At 42.2% G+C, this 5,126-nt stretch overlaps 1 long non-coding RNA gene across 1 annotated transcript in view; it reads left to right on the top strand.

Annotated features, from left to right (window-relative positions):
• LOC108447926 overlaps positions 1 to 3,606 on the top strand; it is a 20,130-nt gene extending 16,524 nt beyond the window's left edge. The window contains exons 2-3 of the long non-coding RNA XR_001863625.1: positions 1,811 to 2,028; positions 3,186 to 3,606. This is a non-coding gene — a long non-coding RNA (uncharacterized LOC108447926). The remainder of the gene's footprint in view (positions 1 to 1,810; positions 2,029 to 3,185) is intronic.
• The last annotated feature ends 1,520 nt before the right edge of the window (positions 3,607 to 5,126 follow it).

The raw sequence follows: 5,126 nt of genomic DNA, 5'->3' as shown, positions 1-5,126 counted from the left end.
ACATGGTGTGACACAGTGTGAGGTGGATGTGCAGAGTGAACAGGGCTAAGCACAGCTTGATGGAAGCCATCACAAAACTAAATATTTTTGTTTTAGATGAAAATAAACCTGTTATACACAAGGCGAAGTAAGTTTGAAGTGCAGAGCTGAGTCCAGAACGGAAAAGATTTAATTATCCTTCTGTGACGTGGGCTTTGGTGATGAGGACTGGAAGAGGCAGGAAATGGATGTACAAGCAACCTGCTCAGAGGAGGTCCTGCAGGCACAGGTATGGATAGAAATCAATGCTCTCACCAAACATCTGCTGACAGCAAACACATCTGAAACCTGTGCCAGTGACCTTCTTGTTGGCACTGAGCCACATTCCAGGTGACATCTTAGCACAGGGGGTCCGATGCTGGTCAGCACCGGGGTGCCGCGACCTTCCTAGAGAGAGCGTCCTGCAAAGAACAGCTCTTCCAGGGGCAGTGGCAGGCCTCCCTGGGCAGCAGGGGATTTCAACAAGTGTAGAAACTTCTCAGCTACAACTGATTCCAGCTCTTGTGAATCAGCTCTTTGTGAAATCACCCAAGGTGAACTTGGGGACAGAGCGACAGGAGCCTCGTATGGCAATTCCACAGAGGCAGCTTTTATAGTCCAGCAGCCCCCATGAAGGGAAGGCCAGGGACAAAATCTCCCTGCTCAGGGGCAGAAACAGGGGCTTTTTATGAGAAAAGCAAGGGGTGGGGTAGAAACCAACTAGCCAACTGGGTACAGGCTGTCACCATATAGAAACAAGGCATGCTTGGGGTGGTTCATTTTGTCACCATGACCCAGAGGAAGGTTGCTTATCTCTGGGGAAAGCTTTTTTGCCCTCAGGCCTCTCTCCTCCAAGGGAGTGCAGAGGGCTCTTGTGCCAAGGGCTCACAGCCCTCCACAACATCTCACAACTACAGCATTTGTTCAAGTGGCAAAGGTTCATGGGGCTGAGCAAAACATGATGTCCAGAGACAACCCTCAGGGGCAATATAGTTACACAAAAATTAAAGTGTTTATTTGCTTTTCAACCTAGACAAATTCATGCAGAGCCCATCCCCTCAATGTCCCTCCCTGTTCTCCCCACCAGCTTACAAGAATATTAGCAGAAATGCAAACTCTTAATCTTCTTTTAAATTTGCCTTTTTGGATAATATTAAAGAGGACCATTCTCATGCTGTTTGCCAGCCCTCCCCTGTGTTCACATAACTTGTATCAGAAGCCCCTGATCTCTCCTTGTGCACGGGTACCTACTCAGTTTGCTTATATTTTGAGTAGGCCCTGGGTATAAAGAGATGAAAGTTAAAAGCTGTATGGTTGAAAAAGGCTACTTGACCCTTGGTCTTCATATGAAGAGAGTTGAATGTTTTATTCCATCTTTTGTTTGTCATGTAATGTTATATTAATGAGGTAATGTTGTTGTAGCACCAGTGTCCTAGCAAAAGTCAAGTGAGCTTGTAAGGAGATGTATCTTTTAGTAGACTACATGATACAGTAAAAAAGAACCCAAGCAGACCAGTGTTGAGGCATACAAATTTTTCTTTGGGTCTCAAAGAGCAACTTACTGAAATGCCCTCAAAAGAGGAACAGTTTCAGGATACTCTATGGAGCTCTTAATGAAGAACATGTTTTCTTTCACCATTATGTGATTTTTTTCTGAGGACCTCAAGTTGATGATTTGTATCTTGGTTTGGTTTGGCTTGGTTTAGCTTGGTTTTTGTCCTTGAGAAGTCAAAGATTCTGCTCCAGATTCTCTTGAAATCATAAAGGAACCTCACGCATCTTTATGTTTCAGACCTACTTGAGGCTTTATTGACAGAATGAATAGTTTTGGCAGAACCAAGCATGGACTTAAATCAGCGCTGCTAGATGCAAGCAAACTTCTCAGCAAGCATGATCCTGCCTACCTGAACACTAAATCAGCGCTGCATGAGTCTGTTATCTTCTATCTCACTGTTCAAAACCGGATCTGGGCTGACAGCAGTAGCACTGAGACAGCTTGCAATCACCATGGTAAGTGGGTATTATATGACAAGGTTCTCAAGCTCTCTTTCAAGGCAGCCAGGTGACACCTCATATTGTGAACCTGCAGATAGGAAAGTTTCTTGTCTTGGCGAGATTTGATAACATAATATTTAATTCTGGGTTGGCCCTTACCATGCAGAAAAAACTGGCTGACACTGTTCTGTTTTTTATAGAGATGTATTTTGAAAATGAATATTGAGGATGTACCTTTGAGGTGATAAGTGGTTTATGGCAACTCTGAGTGATTTATGGCACTGTATTGTTTGAGCAGTTGGAAACTGTCACATCTTTTCAAAGACCTAGAGCGTACACCCGCCTCCCCACACCTCCATGAAGTTTGGGGAGCTAGATGGCAAAACTCAGATATCTCTTTACCATATACTCTTATATGTGTTTTATAAGTAATTGTATCAGATCCTGGGAGACATTAGGCAGCAACATGCAAAAGGCACATACGAAGGTGTGATCTCTGTCCAATAACCCTACAGTCCCAAAACAGCTGAGGATTTACTATGGCTAGGGAAAAGCAGGCACCTTTCAAATCATCTCCATCAAGCTCACATTTTTCTCCTCTAGACAGGCTTGCCTGTACAGATACAATACCTAAAAGAAAGAGGAGTTTGCTGCCTCCTGGTGCAGACTGTGAATGGTGATGCTTCTAAGGTAGTGAAGATGCCATCCTTGTCATGGATAAGACAGGCTGTGAAAAAAGAGTCACACTATATCAACACCAAGCAGAAACTTATGGGCTGGGAGTGTTACTTGAAACTCTGCCTCTTTTTTCCTCTCAAATACTCTAGATGAAAAAGAAGGGACAGCTGGTCTTGGTCAGCACCCAGTTGGCCTGCATGCCTTGTCAATATGTCTGTGGATTACTGCTGCCTTTCCATCTGTTCATGGCATCTTCTCCCACACCGAAATTCTCATTGAACCCTAGCAGTGGCCACAATACCATAAATACAAAAGTTACGCAGTACCCTTGCACTGAGCTCGCACACTCAGCTCGAGATCAGCTGGGCGTAGCGGCACTGAGGAATGGGCTCTGTGTTGGTGGTATTTGTAGCACTGCCACCAAGCCACAGAGATAATATATTGCTCCTTCCCTGTTCATTCACCTTCCCAGTATTTCTTCTCTGTCCCAGCAGGATGTCCCTGGAGCCTTCCTGCTTGTCAAGCACAGCACACTGCTCTGCACTTGAAAGCATATGGCCAACAAAACAAAGAGCTTGCAGCTGGAATTTGAATGTGGCACAAACTGAATTGCTTTAAAAATCAAGGTATGTGCTAGGAAGAAACAAACTGTAAAGATGCCAGACACAAAAGGAAATGTAGACCAACCACTGGTCTCAAGCCAGGAGCAATCATCTTAACTTCCCATGATGAAAATCCATCCATCTCCTGATGCAGTACCTAACTGCATGGTAAGAAAGTTCTCTTGATATTTAACATAAGCCTTACTGCTACTGTATGTTCATAGGTTACTCTCTCCTTGTAAATGGAAAATAGCTGACCACTTTCATGTTCATAGCAACATTTTAGATAACTAGAACAAATATCTCCCCTTCATATCTGCTTTTCTACAAAAACCTTTTTTTTTTGTTAGAAATTATTTTTTTTAATTCATAGTAAATGAAGGTCTTTTCACTGCCTCTGTGTATTTCTTAAAACATGGACTCCAATACAAGAAATATTGCTCTGATCAAGATCTTATCAGTGCCATGTAAAGGACATTGTTTGGCATCCATGCCTTCCATATGATACTCGGAAGAGTTAGATTCTTTTTGTTATCTGTTATAGGCCCATTTCTATGGTACTCTTTCATAGCCAGGTGTTCTGTACATAATCCTATTCCTTTCTAAGGTGATCATATGGTTGTGTTTCTCAGGATTGTTCTTGCTCATGCACTTTTTCCTTAGACTTTTGCCCTTTCCTCATAAAGTCACAAAATGTTCAGTGATTTCTGGGATTTTGCCATAGGAAAAGCAGTTTGAGGAATTTCAGTTCATCCAAGTATTCCTTAAAAGATTCTTTTCCTATTCCTAGCCTATTCTTTTGTTACTAATTTTAAAGATTGTTAACCGATAGGCCAATAGATCATAGTTAATATCTTTAGGAATGATTAATTCAGTCCTCCTTAGGCATGATTTTTGACAATCTATCCTTAATATTTGTGTTAATTTAATGGAATTATAAAAGTTTTCCAAATTTCTCTTTTCAGTACCTGAAAACTATGGAAAACAAGTCACCACCTTTCTCCTCCTCACTATGTTCTGATTTTGAAAACTTGTTGTAAGATCACTGTCACTCTGAAATATGATCAACAAATTCCCCATGGGATCATCACAGAAGGTGTGGTGGAACATTTTTCATGAAAAGCTGGGATAAAATACAGCAGCAGAGACACTTTCTGTAGGCTGCTGGTAGGCTCATACACTCACTTCCCTGGTGATTTAATTTGCCTTTGTGCTTGCAGTTGATTCATGAGTGCAGGAAAAGCGGGACTAATACTTTGGTCAGGATGAAGAAATGCTCATTGGATGAAAGAGCAGATCAGAGATGGGAGAGCAGTCACAATCTCCCAAATCTGTGGTACCTGGGATGTAATGTAGGAGGAAATTCCTGCACAGTTCCCCCCAAAAGAGCTGCTGAAGTCATGTGACAGTTTAGTGATGTAGATTCTGGCTTTCCAAGGGTGAGAGGACATGTTCTGGAAGCTGTGGGCAATCATAGGTCAGGTAAACATGAAAAGGCTCAGGATAGCTTCAGAGGGCGGGGAATGGGAGGAAAAGGCTCTTCTTCATCACAAGGAAAAGGATGAGGACATGCTATTATTCCCAGGAGTTATTTTTCCAAGGACAATTTTCCCTCAGGCACTTTTGTTTTGTTAATAAGGATGCAGCCAAGCTAAGCAATTTTCTCTAAGTCATCATGTGCACTTCCTTCTCAAACCATGTCCATGGCAAATTATGTGTAATTGGTCTGTAAGGCTCTCTGTGTCCTGCTTAATCTGCTGTTTACTGATATGGTCTTTATCAAAACTGACAAATTTTTTCATGATGATTTTGTCACCTCTCACAGAATGTAAA

The sequence above is a fragment of the Corvus brachyrhynchos genome, unplaced genomic scaffold, assembly GCF_000691975.1.
Source record: "Corvus brachyrhynchos isolate BGI_N302 unplaced genomic scaffold, ASM69197v1 scaffold136, whole genome shotgun sequence".
In the NCBI taxonomy this organism is placed as follows: domain Eukaryota; kingdom Metazoa; phylum Chordata; class Aves; order Passeriformes; family Corvidae; genus Corvus; species Corvus brachyrhynchos.
This window is presented reverse-complemented; position numbering and strand designations above follow the sequence as displayed.